General features: G+C 43.6%; 1 protein-coding gene and 1 long non-coding RNA gene across 3 annotated transcripts in view; both read left to right on the top strand.

Moving 5' to 3' along the window:
• The window catches only part of SLC23A1 (solute carrier family 23 member 1), a 1,686,654-nt gene that overhangs the window by 519,812 nt on the left and 1,143,984 nt on the right, over positions 1-22,858 (top strand). The gene's annotated exons all lie outside the window — the stretch shown is intronic.
• Positions 5,366-6,520, top strand: LOC141134579 (uncharacterized). Its single transcript, XR_012243217.1, has 4 exons — positions 5,366-5,539; positions 5,628-5,726; positions 6,060-6,158; positions 6,305-6,520. It is a non-coding gene; the product is annotated as an uncharacterized lncRNA (long non-coding RNA).

The raw sequence follows: 22,858 nt of genomic DNA, 5'->3' as shown, positions 1-22,858 counted from the left end.
CAAAAATTATATATCCTGGCCCATTGCAATGGCCCCCCTACCCATAAAATAATTAACATATTGCTGTCTAACTTGACGGGCACTTTGGGGGGCCAAGCCAGTACGGACAGTATCCAGGCCTGTAAGGTTGGCTTCTATTTGTCCGGCCTCAGGCCCAACTGTGCCTATATAATTTGGAGAATGCTTATTTAAAAAGTTGTGCAGAATGCAGCACGATAAAACGATAAAATTAAGTTTGTATTCCGCCAAATTAATGGCTGTTTGAAACAGGCGGAACCGGCTGGCCAGAATTCCAAACGCATTCTCAACCACTCTTCTAGCTCTGGCCAGCCGGTAATTAAAAACCCTCCTCTCCGGGGTGAGGGTTCTTTGGGGGAATGGCCTCATGAGGTGCTTGCTGAGAGCGAAGGCTTCATCGGCAATGAAGACAAAGGGGAGTCCTTCCACGTTATCCTCATCAGGTGGCAATCCCAGGCCACCACTCTGGAGACGCTGGCAGAACTCCGTCTGGGCAAATACTCCTCCATCCGACATCCGGCCATTCTTCCCCACGTCCACATATAAAAAAATCATAGTGTGCCGACACCACCGCCATTAAAACAATACTGTGGAACCCCTTATAATTAAAATAATATGACCCCGAATGGGGTGGTGGCACAATGTGGACATGTTTCCCATCTATAGCCCCTCCACAATTGGGAAAGTCCCAACGGCTGGCAAAATGGGATGCCACAGTCTGCCATTCCTGTGGCGTTGAAGGAAACTGGGAAATCAAACAAGAAAACCAAAATCAATTAATTTGGAAGCTAACATTGCAAGAAAATTAGACAATTAAAAACATTATTCCCCAGCATCAGTATAACATTCAATAATTTAATTGTTCTGGAATAACTAATATGGAAAGGCACACTTATCAGATTGCTCACCCCCTCTGATGGAACATTGATTACATTTTAGGGGGTTGTGAAATCCCTAAAAAAAATTACTTTTAGGACACGCAGGAATTTAGGGACTAAAAAGGCTACAAGACTGCAGTTGTCGCACTCTGCAGGTGCAGTTGCTAACCAGCTTACAGTAAATGAGGTAATGTAAAAAGGCATTCATGTTGCAAGGAGTACACAATCACATGCAAGGGCAATTAATGAAAACACTTTGAGGCTTGCATATGATTTGATGATGGAAATCAGCAGAGCTTCTGCTCATTTACTAAAGCACTGGAACAAATGCACTTGTAGAGTGCACATGCATTTTGCAAAGTGCAACATATATTTGCTTTAGACAAATCAACACCACAGAACATTCCAGCAAATTTTAACGAGGGTGGGGGTGGGGGGGTTGTGAAATCTAGATAATTGCTCATTAGCAGCACACTATTTGGAGTGAGTTTAGGTGGGGGGGGGGGGGGGGGTTGTGAAATCTAGATAATTGCTCATTAGCAGCACACTATTTGGAGTGAGTTTAGGTGGGGGGGTGGGGGGGGGGGGGGTTGTGAAATCTAGATAATTGCTCATTAGCAGCACACTATTTGGAGTGAGTTTAGGTGGGGGGGGGGGTTGTGAAATCTAGATAATTGCTCATCAGCAGCACACTATTTGGAGTGAGTTTAGGTGGGGGGGGGGGGGTTGTGAAATCTAGATAATTGCTCATTAGCAGCACACTATTTGGAGTGAATTTAGGTGGGGGGGGGGGTTGTGAAATCTAGATAATTGCTCATTAGCAGCACACTATTTGGAGTGAGTTTAGGTGGGGGGGGGGGTTGTGAAATCTAGATAATTGCTCATTAGCAGCACACTATTTGGAGTGAGTTTAGGTGGTGGTTGGGGGGGGGGGGGTGGGGGGGTTGTGAAATCTAGATAATTGCTCATTAGCAGCACACTAAATACACTCAAACAAAATACATTCCAAATGAGTAGACTAGGTGGATATGTTCCCATCACTTCATGCTGGGAAGGTTATTGAAGGAAAATATACATGCATGACAAAAAATAACAGTAAAAAATTCCAGCATGTGTGAGGATAAAAAGGGGACATTCACACTATATTGCAATGATGGTAAGTAGTGTTTGAAGCAAGAAATACATCACATTATCAAAGATTACATAAAAGAACATGTGATACTAATAAAAGAAAAATATCTTACCTTAATATAGTCCTTCTGCAGGACCTGTATGATGGCAGAACAGGTCTCTGGGATAATGATCCCCAGAGCCTGGGGGGAGATGCCTGTCGAGAACTTAAGGTCCTGCAGGCTTCTCCCTGTGGCCAAATACCGCAAGGTAGCGACCAGCCTCTGCTCCGGAGTGATGGCTTGCCTCATGCAGGTATCCTGCCTGCTGATATAGGGGGTCAGCAAAGCCAACAAACGGTCAAAAACGGGGTCCGTCATCCGGAGAAAGTTCCTGAAATCCTCAGGATTATTCTCACGGATCTCACGGAGCAAAGGCATGTGACAGAACTGGTCACGCTGAAGCAACCAATTCTTGGTCCATGAACTCCTCCTCGCCCTGTTCATGGACTGGTCTTGGGCTGAAGAATAAACTACAGCACCAAGCACATACAATGCACGAGCTCTACGACGAGTACGTACAGGTAACATGGCTTCAAAACGGTCGGCTGGTCAGAACGCACTAAACAGAACGCACTGAAGAACAGCAAGGCCTGTGAAGAACGACCTGAAAATCAGGAACGAGCGGCCAATAAAACAAAGATTTCTCAATGCCAACTGACCAAACGCACTGAAAAGCAGATACAAACCTCACAAGCACAGACTGAACAACAGTTAAAACGAACTGAAAAATACGAGTCTCACAAGCGCGAATCGTCTCTCACCAAACTTCTACTAACACGAGATAAACACGAGATTAGCAGAAGGAGCCCAAAGGGTGTCGTACGGGCTATTGAACTTCCGTTTTATAGTCTCGTCGGACTTGGTGTACGTCACCGCGTACTAGGCTGTCGTACTTTTGTGTGGTCGTGTGTGTGCAAGTCCGTTCGTAAGAAAGTCTGCCGCAAGTCCGCCGAAGGTACGTCGGAAGTCTGTCGGACAGGCTGTCGGACTTTTGTAGACGAAAAGTCCGACCGTGTGTACGCGGCATTAGATGTCGAGAGTCTGTAAAATATTATCCCACATGAGAGAGGCATTCTAGTTATTGAAAAACTACTTTGAGAAAGAGGCCCCAGGTATGACGCTTATGGAGATTTTGTTATTGAATTACTCCAATTTATACTGACCTGCAATTATTTCATGTTCGGCTCCTCCCACTACCTCCAAGTACAGGGCGTGGCTATGGGGACCAAATGTGCCCCCTCCTATGCCAACCTGTACCTGGGGGGGTGGGAGAGAGAACTGTTCGGTATGGCCAATTCAATCCCCCTCCTGTCCAAGGTGACATCTTGGTACAGGTATATAGATGATATACTACTGTTTTGGTCTGGTACCAAGGATGAACTGATGCTCTTCATTGAGCATCTAACCCAGAACGCGTTTAACCTCAAATTTACCATGGAATGCAGCCAGTCGCAGATCCATTTTCTGGACCTTCGGATCAATCTGCATTCCAATGGTCAGATTCATACTGCCCTATATCGCAAACCCTCTTCGGGCAATATGATTCTGCACGCCAGCAGTGCCCACCCCAAGCCTCTTCTCATAAGCATTCCTTTCAGCCAATATCTCTGACTTAAAAGAAACTGCACTCTCGAAGGAGATTTCCTTCAAGCAGCACAGGATCTCTACAGTAGACTGTTAGACAGGGGATATAGCCACTCCCTTTTGAAAAAAGCCTTTAACAAGGCCAAAAAACTCAATAGAAGAGACCTTGTCTTTTCTGACAAGTCCCCGGACACTACACAACCCGTACGACTCATCACCCAATATTCTAAATAACACACCCAAATTATACATATCCTCAACCAGTTTTGGCCTTTATTAACGGCGGATCCCACAATCGCAAAACATGTCAAAGTCTACCCTGACGTTACCTATCGCCGATCTCCCTCACTTCGAGACCGACTAATTAAAAGCCACCATTCAATTGACACACAACATGTTTTCAATAGCACTGGAACATACCAGTGTGGCAAATGTGATGTTTGTATTTTTGTAACCAATTCCCAGGAACTGGTTCTGCCCAATGGACTAATTCACAGTATTAAATATCGAGTCACCTGCGCCACCGTGGGAGTTGTATACTTGGCTCAATGCCGTTGTGGCTCATACTACATCGGAAAAACCAAGCGTCCTTTCCAGGTTCGCATTCGTGACCATATCAAACCTTTATTCAAAAATACTACCACCACAGCCATCAATCAGCATATTGCTACCCACCATAATTTTGATTCCCATGTTATCCAATTCTCCGCACTCGAGCATGTCCCGTCACATGCTAGAGGCGGGAGTATTGATAATAGATTATTACAGCTAGAAACAAAATGGATCCATACCTTACAGGCCACAAAATTTCCGGGGCTCAATGAACATATAAGTTTTAAACTTTTTTTGTGAGTCAGGATACCCTTTAGTTTATCACATTTTGCCTTATAACATTGACCCAGGGATCTTGTTGCTATTTGTCCCCCGTCACTCACGCCATTTATAGTATCCTCTCCATTTTTCCTCTTTTCCCTTCCTCTCCTTTCTCTCTCCCCTTTCTCCCTTCTCTTTTTCCCATCTCTCTGCCATGGTATGTTATTGTTTTCCTCTTATACAGTCTTAGCTATTTCACCATAATACAAATAGCGACTTGCATAAGTGTCCAGATCAATATTTATCCTGTATATTTATTCTTTTGATACTGTATAATTGATACCCATCCACTCTAGTGTTCTCCTTTGATTTTTATATTTGATTTGGATTTGTCTTTTCAAATTTATTGTTCTATTTATTATTTTTTGTTCATACTGGGACCTTGTGGTTCTCTATGCACTCTATGGTCTTTGTGGCTGGACCACGTGGGGGGATGCGCAGGGACATTCCCTTCGTCCCCAGAGACCTATGGGATCGTTGGGCCTTTTGGGGTTTATTCCCCTCACCCGGCGCCTCTCCCCACGTCCTATCTCACTACTGGGGGGTCCCATCCCCTGATATCCTGCATTCTCTGTCCCCTTTCGTTCTTCAGGAGGGCTTGGCTTTGGCCTCTTGCCGGGATGGGCGGAGCTTGCGCTGTTGTTGCTTGTATGGACGCCCAGGGCAGAACATTCTTGTCTGCCCTAGGTGTCTGCGCATCGCTCGCACTGCCCGGCCTCCCTTATTCCATCTGCTAATCGGGTTTGGGCAGCGCCGTTTCGATCTTCGGCTTCACGGCGTTCCCACTCTCCCACTGGCCACACAGGGGCCGTGTAGTTTGAGCATGCGCGCGCGGTGCATGACGGACCTTGTAGGCTCCGTGGTGCTACCCAGTGCGCATGCGCGGACGCCTTTCAGCGTCCGCACACCTGATCGTCATTGGATCAGGTGTGGGGGGGGATATAAGAAGCCGGCCTGTCCATTCCACAGCTGGACAAGGAAAACGCCTGTACTTGCTATGCACAAGCTGACAAGGTAATTACTAATGGCTACTCACCCCACAGCTATCTCTAAACAATCCGTTTTGTCATTTCTAATTTAGCCCTTATTCACCCTCTCCCAGGACATATCAACTCTCTGCCATTACCTAGTCTCTTACTTCTATGCTAGCTATGTGAACACTGATTGGTGACAGTCACATGCCTTGCAAATAACTTATTAGGTAAGCAGTATTTGGTAATTTTTTCCAATCCCTTGATATGACTGTTAAACTATCCTTTTTAGGCTAACTGGCTCATTTTCCCCTATGTATTTTCAGACCATCATCTTACATTTCTACCAGTTGTCCATGCTTGTTTTTTTAATCCATCCTCAGGCGTTTTCCCTTCACCAATCAACTTGTTTTTAAAGAGTGAGTTCTTTTGAGGCCTTTTATGCCCTATCTAATCTATGCACAGTGCATTACCCTATGTTTTTTAGAACCAAATGTCTTACATATATTTCACGCCTATTCAGCTACTACCATTCCCTAATTTCTAATACATTCAATCGCCAGGTCTTTTATGTGCCCCCTGCAAGCATAAATACGGTGCAGTCCGTTCCTCCCTCGGCTGGGGGTCCCCTGCCGGTTTTCCCCTGGGTGTCTGGTGTTCAGGTATGTTCGGGACTATGGGGCTACTTTAGGGCCACCTCCCTGTGTGAGATTGTCCAGCCTCACATTTCAATATACAGTAATGTTTATAATTGTTCATTGCTTTTGTTTTTTTTGTTTACATTATGTTTTTGTATTTCCATGCATAGATTCTTATATACTGCATAAGCTCTCATTCCCTGAGGAAGCCAATGTTTTGGCGAAACATGTAGGAAACTGAGCTCTTGTCTTGAAGGCCGCTTCCACCTGGCCCACCCCACTGCACTTGGGTCATATTACGATATACATGTTTTTTGCTGTTAATGATTTTACTGCTCTCCTTATGTATTGAATTTTGTGAAATAAAGTATTATTTGTAATTTTTATATTTCTATCTCATTTTCACATTCTTTGCCTTAGCACCTCTATAATCCCTTGTCCTCCTATCCACTCATTACTAAATTATTTTGGGATGAGGTGCCGCATCTGATGCAACCTATCTAGCCATACCTCCATGTGACAGACCTAGCCGGGAAAGAGACTTTTGGAGGGGACTGTATGCAAGCCTCTTGCCGATCGATTGGGGGCCCTTGCATTTGGGGGAACGGTGCTCTTTGTGAGCTGTATGCCTGGGGACCCTGGATTTGCCATATTGGAATAGTGGCTGATTCATAATGCTGGGACAGATACTGTTAGGAGAGGCTGATGTAAATTCCAACACCTGTCTATTGTCTGCTGAAAATGTGTATTGTAAATAAGTCTACTATGGGATCTAAGAGTCATTAGATCCCCATTGTTATGTGTGTTAATTAACTCGGCTATTGTGTGAAGAAGAGTGTATGTTGATTGTGCTAATGTTGATTGGATTTTCTGAACTACAAGACGGCCAGTCTGGCCTATCGGTCATGTCTGAGTCATCTAGGCTGTCTAAAGGGATTAGTTAATTAGCTCATGTTAATTAGGTTACAGCTGTATTGTTAGAGTAATATGAGCAGGAGGTCTGCACCTACACTTTGAGTGTATAAAAGCTTGTATTTTGTCAATAAAGATAGTTTCCTGTTTGAACTTACATACAGCCTGCCTGGTGTTTTTTCTGAGCTATCACAACTGGACTAGAACGGCACAGAGCTGTGGTTCTAGTCCCGGACCATTGGATGACCGAACCATCAGACGTTGCAATCTGATTCAATAGCTGCAGAGGAGTGTCGGGAGAGTGGAATCGAGCGAGCAAGGGGCTCGTTACACTCCATTTCTCCAGTATTTACAGTTAGTGTACTGTGTCCTCTGCACAGTGTGCACCTAAAGCTCCCCGAAGAAAATTGCTGTGGTTCTGCTCCTATTAATACCACAGGCAGGCAGCTACAGTATTTACATTTAATGTACTGTGTCCTCTGCACAGTGTGCACCTAAATCTACCTGAATAAAATTGGTGGTGTTCTTCTGATCCTATATTAATACCACAGGCAGGCAGCTACAGTATTTAGTTAGTTTACTGCATCCTCTGCACAGTGTGCACCTAAAACTACCTGTGAAGACAATTGCTGTTCTCATACTAATAATACTACAGGCAGGCAGTTGATTCTGCTAGCTGTAGTATCAGTATATATATACATCCCAGCTTTGTGCAGCTACATCTCACTGCAGGCCATTAGTATGTCTAGAAGGCCAACAAGGAGAGGCAGATAGTCACAAGCCAATAAAAGAGGGCAATCAGGCTCTGTGTCTAGAGGCAACAGTGCTGGTCGTGGAGACGGTGCATCCTCATCAGCACGTGGCCGTGGCACAAGCTTGTCCTTTTTTTCGGCAGCTGGCCATGTTGAGCCACAGCATGCGGAAGACTTGGTAGAGTGGATGACCAAGCCGTCCTCATCCACCTCATCATCTCTCACCCAGGCTCAGGGTACTTTGTCTGGCAAAGCAGCTGCCAACGCGGCCTCTTCCCTCAGCTCAATGGCATCAGTCACTCTTTCCCTAGCCCCACCATATTCTCCTGAGGAATCCCACAAACTGTTTGACCACAGTGTTGGGTACATGCTCCAGGAGGATGCTCAGCGTTTTGAAGGCTCCAATGATGGTACCCAGCTAGAGGAAGGCAGTACCGTGAGCCCAGAGAGAGGGGGTGCCCAAGAAGGACAGCAATCTGGCAGCCATGTTCCCCCAGATGCAGCATACTGCCAGCTTTGCTCCAGTGATGAGGAGGGAGGGGATGATGAGGTCACTGACTCCACGTGGGTGCCTGATAGGAGAGAGGAGGCGGAGAAGGCACATCACCAACGAGGCAGGGGCCAGCTTAAGGGCAGCACACCGACTGCATCACACCGCAGAGCTCTGCATGTGCAGGGCGCTGCTGTCTCTGCGCGTTATTCCAAAAGTTTTTTGGTGTTGGCCTTTTTTGAAACAAGTGCATCAGATCCCACCGCTGCTATTTGCAACATATGTCTCAAGCGTATCTCGCATGGCCAAAACATCTCCTGCTTGGGCACCACATGCTTGACCAGACATATATTAAAACAAGACTAGTGCAGCGCAAAATGATAAGAAGGAAAAAGTCCATATGATCATACATATATACAATTCCTCTTGGCGAAGGGCGGCTGATCCATTATATAAGGCATCAATAATCGTAATTTCAATCATAAGAATGCGCTTACCGGAAAAGATGGACCTCTTAATTACAGGAGGTCATACAGGCCTGAGTTACATACGGACTGGGTGAATGCTGTACAGCTACGCTGGATCTCGATCTCATCTGTGGTCATCAACCTTCAGCTTTCCCAGGAGAAGTCCATGGACCTTCAGTGTGGTGTAACAAGCAGCAGTCCCAAAAATAGAGAAGAGGCTCTAAGTGTACTCCGTATGTAAAAATGTATTCAATAAAGATAATTGTATAAAAAACTGCTTAGTAAAAAAAAAGCGCTAAACAGCGCAGCAAAGTAAAAAATTTATTTCCAGCTAAAACAGTCTGACGAAGTCTGTGTGGTTGTAATGCCGCGTACGGGGGCGGAGCCTTGCTTCTGACGTCACCCGCTGCCATCTCACAGCTGTTCGGACGCGAACAGACTGTTTTAGCTGGAAATACATTTTTTACTTTGCTGCGCTGTTTAGCGCTTTTTTTACTAAGCAGTTTTTTATACAATTATCTTTATTGAATACATTTTTACATACGGAGTACACTTTTTTTTATTATTATTATTATACAGTATTTATATAGCGCCAACAGTTTACGTAGCGCTTTACAACTTGAGGGTAGACAGTACAAATACAATACAATTTGATACAGTAGGAATCAGAGGGCCCTGCTCCTTAGAGCTTACAATCTAAGAGGGGAGGTCAAGAGATACAAGAGGTAATAACTGTGGGTGATGTGCTGATTGAGAAGATAAATGTACAGTTGTTAGGTGGGGGCCAGATAGGCTTCTCTGAAGAGATGAGTTTTCAGGGATCGTCTGAAAGTGGATAAAGTAGGAGAAAAACGGACGGATTGGGGTAGAGCATTCCAGAGGATGGGGGAGGCTCTGGAGAAGTCCTGAAGGCGAGCATGGGATGAGGTGACAAGGGTGTTCGAGAGCAGGAGGTCTTGGGAGGAGCGAAGAGAACGATTAGGTTGGTATTTTGTGACTAGGTTAGAGATGTAGCTAGGGGCCAAGTTGTGGATGGCTTTGTAAGTTATAGTTAGTATCTTGAATTTAATTCGGTGACTGAGTGGCAGCCAATGGAGGGATTGGCAGTGGGGTGTAGCAGACGCTGAGCGGTTTGTGTGGTGGATGAGTCTGGCCGCAGCGTTCATGATGGACTGAAGTGGGGATAGCCTATTTAGAGGTAAACCAATGAGGAGGGAGTTGCAGTAGTCAAGGCGGGAGATGACCAGGGAGTGGATTAGAAGCTTTGTGGTGTCGATGGTTAGGAAGGGGCGTATCTTGGAGATGTTGCGAAGACAGAGGCGGCACTTACACTTAGAGCCTCTTCTCTATTTTTGAGACTGCTGCTTGTTACACCGCACTGAAGGTCCATGGACTTCTCCTGGGAAAGCTGAAGGTTGATGACCACAGATGAGATCCAGTGTAGCTGTACAGCATTCACCCAGTCCGTATGTAACTCAGGCCTGTATGACCTTCTGTAATTAAGAGGTCCATCTTTTCCAGTAAGCGCATTCTTATGATTGAAATTACGATTATTGATGCCTTATATAATGGATCAGCCTCCCTTCGCCAAGAGGAATTGAATATATGTATGATCATATGGACTTTTTCCTTCTTATCATTTTGCGCTGCACTAGTATTGTTTTAATATTTGTTATCGAGGTTGGTGAATCCTTATAATGTTCAGCTTGCATATATCATTACATCATAGTTTGCGCTGATTGTCGTTTGTATATTATTGACCAGACATATGTTGACCTGCCATGCAGTTTGTTGGCAAGCATACCTAAAAGACCCATACCAAAGAACAAAGAGGACCTCTCCTTGCTCCTCATCAGCTGGGATCTCCAACCCCACTATACCTTCAGTCCTCTCTGAGACCCGCACTGAGAGGAATGAAGGTGTAGAATTAGGTGTGTCACAGCCAAGTACTTGGGGGTAATCTGCTATCGGTACACCGACGTCAGATTGTACCAGGCAAATTTCCCTGCCTCAGCTGCTGCACCACCGAAAGAAGTTCTCTCCCAGCCATCCACATGCCCAGCGGTTGAATGCTAGCTTGGCTAAATTACTAGCATTTCAACTACTGCCTTTTCATTTGGTAGACTCTGCCCCCTTCCGTGAGTTTGTGGAATGTGCGGTTCCTCAGTGGCAGGTTCCCAAATGCCACTTTTTCTCACGGTTTGCGATTCCGGCTCTCTACCGGCATGTGGAAGGCAATGTCTTGGCCTCGCTGGATAGGGCGGTCAGCGGTAAGGTGCATATTACGGCTGACTCATGGTCCAGCAGGCATGGACAGGGACATTAGCTATATTTCACCGCGCACTGGGTGACTCTTCTGGCAGCTGGGAAGGATGCAGGACAGGGTGCAGTAGTGTTGGAGGTTGTTCCGCCACCATGCCTCCAAAATACTACTAGTGGTGATTCTTCCACACCTCTCTCCTCCACCCCCTCTTCTTCCTCCATGGCCTCTTCCTGTGCTGATTTGTCTTTGGAACCAACGGTGCTCCGTAGGCGTTCAAGGGGCTACGCAAGCACGCAGGCCAAAAGATGCCATGCAGTGCTTGAGCTGGTGTGCTTGGGGGACAGGAGCCACACTGGGGCAGATATTCTGTCAGCTCATATGGTGAGCAGTGACAGTGCATGCATCAGCGACACTGTCCCCCTTGTCCACCTGTTGAAGCACACGCTGCGTGGAATAATGGACAGGGCACTTGAGGCACAACAGAGGCAGGAAGAGGAGGACTTCCTTAGCTCTCAAGGCCCCCTTTATTCAGACAGTGTTCCTGCGTGCCCGCCGATCACACAGGAAGAGGACGAGGAGGAGGTGGAGGTGGGGGAAGAGGAGGATTGTGTTAGCATGGAGGTGGAGCCTGGCACTCAGCATTAGCAGCAGTCTTTAAGGGATCATTTACAGTCCCAAGAAATCCATGGACTTGTACGTGGCTGCGAATCATGTCGTCCTTAGTGACCCAGAGGACTCCGGACCGAATGCCTCAGCAAACCTACGCTACATGGCCTCCCTGATCCTGCAAAGCCTGTGGAAGGATCCTCGTATTCGTGGTATCAAGGAGAGGGATCAACACTGGCTGGCAACCCTCCTTGATCCACGTTACAAGGGTAAGGTTGCGGACCTTATCTTGCCGACGCAGAGGGAGCAGAGGATAAAACATCTTCGGGAGGCCTTGCAGAAAGGTCTGTGCAATGCATTCCCAGAGACTGGGAGTTTACAAACTCCTGTTCCTGGACAACGTGTTGCTGAGGCAGCAAGCCGCAGCCCCAAGGTATGATCGGTTCCAGCAACCATCGCCAGCATCTGTTTTACATGGTGCAGGAATACCTAGGGGCAAGATCTGACTTGGACACCTTTCCCACCGAAAATCCTCTGGGTTACTGGGTCTTGAGGATGGATCACTGGCCAGAGCTTGCACAGTATGCAATTGATCTACTGGCAGGGGATACAATGTCTTGCAGCATTTATCATAAACATAGTTAGAGACTTTAGGTATTGTCTTTTGGGGATTGAATTGTAGTGTAACAAGTATTGTGCTGGGTTAAAATGTAAGTTTTCTGAGGTGATTGATGTAATGGTTTCGTGAACCATTTTCCAAAAGTTCTGGATAAGCGGGCAAGCCCACCAAATGTGTAGCATCGAGCCTTCCTCATGCTATACCATCTAGTGATGATTTTAAAGCCGCATTCTTGAGTGGCGACATTTAGAGAACCTTTATGTGCGTACATACAAATTGTTTTCCAGTTCTCCTCTGATAGGTTTAAGTTGAGGTCTTGTTCCCAAGCTTGGCATGACGGACAGGAAAACTCAGATTTACTCACAAAGAGCGAGTTGTAAAGAATAGATATGATATGTCTCTGTGGGGTTGTTTTTGTACAAAGGTCTTCTAATGTCGTAAGAGGTCTAGTCCAAAGTTGGGTTGTCTCGTTACTGGTCAGATAATGTCTAATTTGTATGTAATTCCATTGTGAGATCTGGGGAGGGTAACTGTCTTTGTTTATTTCATTTCTTGATAAAAATTTCCCATTTTTAAAGAAGTGTTTGACCAGAATTTCTTTATGTGGCCATGAATTAGTAAGAAATTTTTTTTCTGTACCTGGGATAAAGTCTGGGTTATTCCTTAGTGGTGTTAGAGGGCTCATCCAGGGAGATGGGTTGTTCTTTTTATAGGTGTTAAGAAATATTTCTAGTGTGGGACCTATGAGGGAATGAGCTTTAATGTTTTTTGAGTGGTATGTTGGACAAATCCATGGAAGATAATTTATTTAGTGGGAGAATAGTGTTTGCTCTAGTGTCACCCAGTTCTTAACTGTATGATGGATGTTCCAGTCTACTATTCGTGTCGGAAGAGCAGCTTGGTGGTATTTTCGAAGGTCCGGAAGTGCTATCCCCCCTTTATTTTTGGGTAAGTTTAGTCTGGTAAATTTGATTCTGGGAGGTTTGCTCCTCCAAATAAAGGTAGAACAAGCTTTGCGGAAGGGAGTAAAGAATGATATTGGCAGTCTAATGGGAATTGTTTGCATAACATACAGAAATCTAGGTGGAATTGTCATCTTGATCAGAGAAGCTCTACCAAACCAAGATATATTTAGAGAATTCCATCTTTTTAGATCATCCTGTGATTCTTTTAGAATGGATAAAAAGTTGAGTTTAAAGAGGTCATTTAAATTTGTAGGGATTTCGGTTCCAAGATATGTTATACTTTGTTTGGCCCACGAGAGGGGAAGTTTTTTTTACATAAGTCTACTGAATTTGGGGGTAGTGTGATATTAAGGGCGCTAGATTTTAAGTGATTGATTTTTAGGTTTGACAGTAATTGGAAGTGTTCTATGTCTTTGATGACATTGGGTAGAGAGATATGGGGTTCTGAGAGGAAGAGAAGCATGTCGTCAGCAAAAGCTGCAACTTTATACGTGTGATTGTGGATTTCTATACCCTTAAAGTCTGAGTTGGATATAATTTTATTTAATAGTAGTTCTAATGTGAGGACGAACAGCAGTGGTGAAAGGGGGCATCCCTGTCTTGTGCCATTGCAAAGGTTGAAGGCGTTTGAGAGGTGGCCATTGACTCGGACTTGAGCTCTTGTGTTTGAGTATAGTACTTTGATATATGATCTCATTTGGGGCAAGATACCTATAGGTTTTAACACTGCATCAATGAAGTCCCAAGCCACTCTGTCAAACGCCTTCTCGACATCAAGAGACAGGAAGAATGCCTGTTTCTTTTGGGATGATAACCAGTGGTTTATGCTTATTGCTTTAATTGTATTGTCTTGTCCTTCTCTTCCCGGGATAAAGCCTACTTGATCTAGGGAAATAAGGGAGGATAGCAGGGGTAGAAGTCTATTTGCTAGTATTTTGGCATAAATCTTGATATCGACATTAAAGGGGTTGTAAAGGTAATTTTATTTTTTTTTAAAAATAACTAACATGTCATACTTACCTTCACTGTGCAGCTCGTTCTGCACAGAGTGGCCCCGAACCTGCTCTTCTGGGGTCCCTCGGCGGCTGTTTCAGCTCCTCCCCGCAAGAAATAACCACCTTAATGTGAGCTCCCTCGCATGGTGGTTAGTTGTTGCGGGCGCGCTCCCGTGATACAGCCGGCGGCTATAGCCGCTCGCTGTATCACTCGGCCCCGCCCCCCGGCACGCCGCGTCATCAGATGTGATTGACAGCAGCGCGAGCCAATGGCTGCGCTGCTTTCAATCCATCCACTGCAGCCAATCAGCGACCAGGCTGAGCTGCAATAGAGATGACGGAAACGAGCAGCGAAGATTCGAGGTGTCAGGTAAGTAAAACGGGGGGGCTGGGGGCAGCGGTATTGTCAAAAGTTTTTTCACCTTAATGCATATAATGCATTAAGGTGAAAAAACTTTTACCTTTACAACCCCTTTAATCAGGGAAATTGGTCTATAATTTTTTTTTTTAAATCAGAAAATTCTTTTATTGAGCCACCAAAGACAAAATACGTATCATACATCAGATCATTAAAAATGACACAGTATGGATTGTAACATCAGAATAATAAATGTCATCTTGTCCATATGTATTTTAAGTAATTGGAGATTATTACAACAGTGGCATCAAATAAATCTTACTTTAATATAACAAACCGTGTTGTGCAGGAGAGTAAGGATTCTCCAACCCAACACAGCTATCGGACGACCAACTGGTCATCTAACCATAAACCTTGCTCCTGGTCTGCTCAAATAGATACAATCTCATGGAAACAAAATATGAATACACCTGTTATCATACCTGTCAAACAAACAGTGCTCTCTAAACTTGTAATAACCTGTGCATAATTAATTGTGGGGGTGCCAATCCCGGGGTGTCCAGCCAGGATTGCCATATGGAATTAAATTTCTGAGAAGCATTTCTATGCTGATATGTTAAATGTTCCCTGATGAGGATATAATTTACCTGCTCTATCCATTGTTTTTTGGTTGGAACATTTAAAGATAGCCAAAATCTGGCCACCATCTTACGAGCCAGATATAGCAATCTGATTATTGCTATATTAATGGGAGGTGGGTATATTTCCTAATCTATCGCTCCCAAGATGCATATCGGGGGTCCAGGGGGACCCTAATTTGAAATACCGAGGAAATTACCTCAGTAACATCGCCCCAGTAGCGATGCAACTTGGGGCAGCGCCACATCAGATGGATCAGTGACCCCTCCTCTCCGCAATGTTTAGGACACAAGGAAGAATCTCTGCTACCCCAACGATGTAATTGTATTGGTGTGCGGTAAGCCCTATGTAGCAGGAATAAATGTGAAAGTCTATGTGTTTGTGAAACAGAAGTTAACGGCCCTGTCTGAAGGCATATGTCCCATGTGTCATCACTCACTTCCCCCAAGTCCTCTATCCATCTTTGTCTACTCGGTAGAGTTGTGGTGCCTTGTATGGCTAACAGCAAATGTGAGTAAATGTGAGATATTAGGCCCTTTTTTGCCTGCCCGAAGAAGATATCATTTATTAGGGGATGAGTGGCAAGTGAGAGAACAGATGTCCGGCCCTGGACCTGGAGAGCATGTCGTAACTGAAGGTACCGGTAAAATTGATGTCTGGGAAGCCCAAATTCTGACTGCAGCTCCATAAAAGATTTTAATATGTTCTGGTTAAATAATTGAGATATATTATGAATTCCAGCGTTCCTCCAAAATTGGAATCCTTCTAATTTGTAAACTTCTGCTAAGTTTGGATTATTCCACAGAGGGGTTTCTGCTAGAAAGCCCAGAATTTTTAATTTAGATTTGACCATGGACCATAGTTTTTTCAGAAGAATGATAGTGGGCGCCGTTTGTGGCAAGTGTAACAATCCCGCCTCCAAATTCGCCAGCACTGATGTATTTAGTGTTCCAGTTCGCAGCATGCTTTCGACCGAGTCAGAATCACTCAGCGACCCAAAACCACTTAATTGTTGTAGTTGAGAGGCATAAAAATATAGTTTAGGGTTAGGGACTGCAGCTCCTCCCCGATCTTTACCATACTGCAAAGTGGAAAGACCTATTCTAGCAACTTTTTTCCTCCATATTAGGGATCTAAACAATGTCTCAATACGATTAAACCACCTGCGGGGTATCCATTGCAGAGAATTGTGCATAATGTACAAAAGTTGAGGTCCCCAGACCATTTTAATTTAATTTATTCTACCAATTACTGATAATGGGAGTTTACACCAAGTATTGCATGTCATTTGAAGTCTTTTAAAAAGGGGTAGTAAGTTATCCTCTAAATATTTGTTTGGGTCAACCGATATTGCACTCCTAAATATTTAAATGAGGAGACCACTTTGAGAGATTCTGCGTTGGCCGGTAAAGTGATCGTTGGCTCGTCCACCGGAAGAATGACGGATTTACTCCAATTAATGGAGAATCCTGATAATGAACCAAAGTGCTGTATTATCTGCATCACATTCGTAAGTGAAGCCTCCACGTCCCCCAGGTAAAGTAAAGTATCGTCCGCGTAAAGGGAGATCTTATCGGACACTGGTCCTCTGATGAAACCCACAATAGACTGTGAGGATCTTACCACAGCTGCCAGTGGCTCAAGGGCTAACGCGAATAGCAGGGGCGAAAGTGGACACCCCTGTCTCGTACCCCTGAAAAGGGGGAACGAATCTGAAAGATCACCATTTACGCGGATTCTAGCCGTGGAGGCTGAATACAGCAGTTTAACCCATTGAATGAAGTTATCTCCTAAGCCAAAGCGCTTCAAAATTTCCCATAAATAAGGCCATTCAACACTATCGAAGGCCTTGGCGGCATCTAATGACAGTATTGCTCTTCTGACTGGGTTATCAACAGGAATCTGAAGGTTGAGAAAAAGTCGTCTTATGTTAAGGGCTGTAGACCTCGATGGGATAAACCTGGATTGGTCTCTATGGACCACCTTATGAATGACTTTAGCTAATCTTGTGGCCAGCACCCTTGCTAGAAGTTTTACATCTGTTAATAACGATATGGGTCTATAAGAGTCCGGGAGATGGGCCTCTTTACCAGGTTTAAGGAGAAGGACAATAATTGCTTCATTCATAGATTGGGGTAAACTTCCTATTTTTTTGGCATCTTCAAATACTTCCTTCAAATGTAATAATAATGTTTCAGAGTAGCGCTTGTATACCTCTGCCGGCAAGCCATCTGAACCCAGAGACTTGCCAGGAGAGGAAAGCGCCAACGCCTCCAACAATTCCTCAGCCTTAAGGGGAGCATTCAACTGTTCTACATCCTGAGTCGGAAGCTGCGGTAATTGGCATTGATCTAGAAAAGATTTAATTACTGCCAGGGTGGGCTTGACCTTAGAGGAGTACACATCAGCATAGAAATCCCTGAACATGGACAATATATCTGCATGGGAGGAAACCAAGGTACCTGAGGAGTTAGTGATAGCTTCTATATGAGATGAACCTTTTTGTGAACGTATCATCATAGCAAGCATATGGCCTGACTAGATGAGATATGCCTCTCCTGAAGACACACTATTGAGGATCTCATACGTTGAAGCATATGAAGTACCGCTAGGCGTTTCACTCTGTCTCCCAGACCTCTAACATTCCAGCTAGTAAGCACTATCTGTCTAGCCATAAAACATTAAAGCATATGTAAATGAGGTAAAGTTGTAAAAGGGCATAGTGAGTGTACTTAAGATGACCACAATTATATTGTCTAGCAAGACAGTAAACATTAGGCAGTCTTTGGTGTAGAAACTTAGATCTGTAAGAGAGCAGGTTAGGCAGTACCAGGACCAATGAATCAACTGAGTCCCAAAAAACAGAGAACAATAAAAAACAAAAAGAAAACAGAAACTGTAATGTCCACAAAGGACCCGCAACTGGGGGGCTAAATTCAGTAGCCGGCTTTGAAGAGCCAATAGGCAACAGGCCTTGTTTTACGTGCATGAACGTAGATACAACTGACAATCTTTGCGAGCGATAACCTCCGCCTTGAAAGGGAGATTGCCATCTTGTGACCAGATCTATTATATGCGAATAATAGTTACACCATTATTACATAAGTAAAAAAGAAAGGAGAAAAAACGTTGATATTCAGGTATTTCTGCGCCGTCTGCCCAAATCTTCTCGCAAGGATCTTTCCTCTCTATCCAACCACTGCTGCACCATCGCAGGCCTCTCAAAGAAATGTACCTCATCCCTGGCCACAACACGAAGACAGGCCAGATAGAGCATGGAGTATTGTAATTCCAGAGAGCAGAGTCTCTTTTTAATATCATTAAACTGGGCCCGCTGCTTTTGTACTTCAGCCAAAAAATCTGGGAACAGTGATATTTTTGAATTATCAATCACCAGGGTATCACCCAAGGTACGTGCTTTTGACAAAATTATGTCTCTGTCTCTATAATGGAGCATTTTAAAGAGAAAAGCTCTAGGGGGATTGCCCGGAGGCAAGGGCCTAGACGGGACACAGTGCGCCCGCTCCACTGCAAACATAGGGGAGAATGAATCTTTCCCAAATTTTTCCAATAGCCACTTTTCAATAAAATCGACCGGATTCCTTCCCTCCATTTTTTCAGGGATGCCAACAGCTCTGACGTTGTTCCTGCGAAGCCTATTTTCTAAATCGAGTTTTGCAGCATGTTTAGCCACCATTAACTGTTGAGCATGTGTGTCTCTTTGCATGGGGGCCCATTCATCCTCTATGGTGCTAATACGCCCCTCAATGGCAGAAGTCCGATCCCTTAATTTCTGCATGTTCTGACGCATGAAAGACATCTCAGCCTTCATCCCTTTAACCTCCGATGCAAGTGCAGTAATAGAGAGATTACAGGATGTAACTGCGGAAAAGATATCCCTCAGTGTGGGTTCCTGTTCGGGCGAGCCCGAGGATTGGGCCTTGTGTGGTCTTTGGGGCATAAGTACTCACTGTATCCCAGGGCAGCAAAGCAGCGTGCGGGTCTTCCAGGGGAACAGTGTCATCTGCCTCCGACTGCGAGCCGCTGCGACTCTCCGCTACGTTGCCATTCGACTCTGGTAAGTCCCACACATCGGTCTGAGGGAAAAGCCTCTGCACGGCCTCCCTGTGTTTCGCTGCGGCCGACTTTAATGCAGCGCCGCCATCTTGGGCCTCGTGGTCCGGAGCAGAGCGGGCCGCAGAGCCACGTCTGGGTTGTTTTGAAGCCATGATAGAGTATCGCTGTGAACAGGCGAGTGTAGCAGGTGTTCTGGGGGGAATCTGGTGCCAAGTTCGGGTGGTCAGCAATGATTTGCAGGATTTTTCAGCGGATTTTCGGCGGAGCTCACAAGACGTGCGACTGACTACATCCGCTGCCAAGCCATGCCCCCCAAATTGGTCTATAATTAGTAACCTGAGTCATATCGTTTCTTCTTTTGTTATAACAGTTATATGTGCTTCCAGTAATTGTTTAGGGGGATGTTGTTCAGAATATAGTGATTGAAAGGTTTTCAAAAATCTTGGTTTCAGTATGTTGGTAAATGTTTTGTAATATTGAAGAGGTTATCCATCTGGACCTGGTGCCTTGCCTATTTTCATATCTTTTAAGGCTTTATCGAATTCCAGGCCAGATATAGGTGCCTCAAGTTCTTGGGCTGTATTTTCTGATACTTGGGGTGGGCAATATTTCTATTAGAAATTTTGAATAAGCTTTGTTCTTTTGTCTGAGTTATGTGGGCATTTGGGATTAGATAGGATGTTATATAGGGTTTGGTAGTAAAGTTCGAACTGTTTAGCAATCTCCTCATTCAAAGAATGAAGTATGCCTTGTTTGTCTCTTATTTGATGAATTGTTGAAGCAATTTTCTTGTTTTGGACTGCCTTTGCAAGCAACCTTCCACTTTTATTGCCTTGTTCATAGTATATCTTATGTCTTTAGATATATTGCCTTTTAGTTTTCATGTTCAACTCTGATAGTAGAGTTCTTGCTTTTGTTAAATCTTCAAATGTAGAGAGTGCAACAGTTCTTTTATGGGTTATTTCTAGTTTAGGAATTTGATCTATTAATAAATAATTTTGGATTGTTCTTCTTTCTTTAGTTTGGCTAATTTATTTATAAATTCTCCTCTGACGCATTTGTGTGCTTCCCACTGTGTAAGCAATGATGTCTCATTTTCATTTAGTGAAAAGTATTCATTTAGTTTGTCATTGAAATGTATTACATCTATAGGATCTTTCAAAATGGAGGTATTGAGTCTCCACGTTTTAGTTATGGTAGTTTTTTCTGGGAAAGTCAGTGTTATGGTAATCGGATGACGATCGGATATAGTTATGGTTCCGCTTGTTGAGTCTTTCAGTAATTCTAGGTCTGGTTGCAAAATAAAAAAGTAATCAATTCTAGAGTATTTTTGATGGACTGTAGAGAAATAGGTGAAGTCTTTAGTTTGAGTGTTTAGGGTTCTCCAGGTATAGCATTAGTTCCTGTAGTTGGAGTTTGATTTGTTTCAATGCTCTATAAGGAAGGCTTGATGTACCATTCAAGGTATCTATGAGGGTTTCCTTCCTTGAGCAGCGGATGGGGTAGTGTTCTGGAGGTAGGTTTAGACCAGCTAGTCTACCCTATTGGAGAGGTCCGGCAGGTTCAAAGAGTGAAAAAGGTTCCACTCTTTGTGTGAGTGCAAGGTCTAAGTAGTTTCGGATGGATTTCAATTATAATGTTTCTCTCTTTTTTTTTTTTTTCTCTCTTCCTTTGTTTACTAATCTCTTAGCACTCTGGAGCAGCTAGCTAATTATATTGTTCAGATATTACAGGGTATATGTAAAACACATTGATCATGGGAGATGATGAAATATTGGTTAAGATTTATGTATGGGTTGTGAATTTGGGGGGAGTGAATATCTGTATAAAGACGTGGTATTATATTGAGCCCTGTCATATAGAGACATATCTTATTCTCTAAATTGTGTTGAGTTTAACAAGTGAAAGCAAGATACAATATCCCATATAGTTATAAAGATTGGCCACTAGAGGGAGCACTTATATTAGGAATTTAAAGCTGCTTGTAAATTAGGGGATTGTTATGCATGCCCTATGGAAATTTTTAGTGTAAAATAAGAAGTACCATATTGTTTATATAGCCTATCAAACTTAAATGTAACAAACAAACTTGCGATAAACTCTTGCATCTAAATTTTCTTCATAGATAGCTGGTGTAAATATAAGGCATCATGGTGATCAAAATATCTCATATATTAAGTTTTTTTTTTTTTTTTCCCATAATCATGTGTTGTCGGTAAGACAGTTGTTAGGAATGTTATTTAGCAGTGCTATTTACCTCCCGTTCAGTTTGTTTGGAGAAAGGATTAAATTTCTGTGAAGATGAATTATCTTATATATGTAATATTAAGGTAAAGTCATTGTGATCCACCATCATGCCTAATTTTTATGTTAAAATTATCTATATAATATACATCCTCTATATTAACAGTATTATATGATGGCTGCTATTCAGTCATCTTTAATTATATCAAAGCATTATTGAAACAGCTTTAACCTTGATGAATGTAAAATATTCATAATCATTGATACTTTTGCTCATTATGTTATATTAAAGTATATTTATATTACTACTTAGGATATGTTCAGTTATATATTATATATATAATTTTTTTCCCCCCTTAACCCCCCCCCCCCTTTTGGGGATTCCTGAATGTTCATTTTGTGTAACATAAATTCTGGAGAAAATTATTTCAAATATATATATATATATATATGCACCGAAGATATTGTAATTCCTGATGAATCAGGTATGGCTGATGTTCAGTAGTTGAAGCATTGGAAGTTATAGCCATATCTTAATAAACCTCTAAGTATCAGGATAGATGTACTTTAAATACAGTACTTACAATCAGACTCCTTTAGTTCAGACATATCTAGCATACCCTCGTGTTGATGGTTCTTTCCCGGAAAACTGTATATAAGCTGGTGAACTTGGGTGTATTGAATTGTTTCTGTTCTTAGTTTACATCGTAGCTGTAAAAAGGAAAGATAATGGAAACAAGGGGGAGGGGTAAAAACAAGTAAACAATTAACTTTTAAGCTCAAACTTTTATCTTTGTGGTTGGTCATTTTCTTGTTGGATGGTTTGAAGATGTTTCATCTGAGAAGATAAAGGACGTATTGATGACTAACAGTTGTCTGAGAATAAGCATATGCAGAATGTCAACTGTATTTGTTGTGGATGTTTGAGTTTAAGGTGTCCATTTGGTCCTGTCTATCCATGCGATCTCTGCATCTAGGAGGGGAAAGTCCTGGGCTTCCTTGGTTTGCTCCTCTTCTGTTCCGTTGAGGTGAAGGTGATCTGCGACCTCTATCTGTTTCTCTGAGCTCTGGGAGTGTAGTTGTTTGTTACTTCAATCCACGTGTCATTCAGCAAGAAGGAATTATACCATTCTGGTACTTCAGTTGGAGGAATGTTCAGTGTTTCGCAGAATGATTGCAAGTCATCAGGCATACGTAACAGTGCTGTGTGTCCTCTCCAAGTGGCTGAGAGACAAAATGGAAACTTCCACCTCTAAGGAATTCCTCTGGTGCGAAGTTGGTCTAGAATTGGACGCGGAGCCCTGTGTTGCTGTAATGTGATGTTTGATAAGTCTTGG

The sequence above is a fragment of the Aquarana catesbeiana genome, linkage group LG03 (genome assembly GCF_042186555.1).
Source record: "Aquarana catesbeiana isolate 2022-GZ linkage group LG03, ASM4218655v1, whole genome shotgun sequence".
NCBI classification, from domain to species: Eukaryota; Metazoa; Chordata; class Amphibia; order Anura; family Ranidae; genus Aquarana; species Aquarana catesbeiana.
This window is presented reverse-complemented; position numbering and strand designations above follow the sequence as displayed.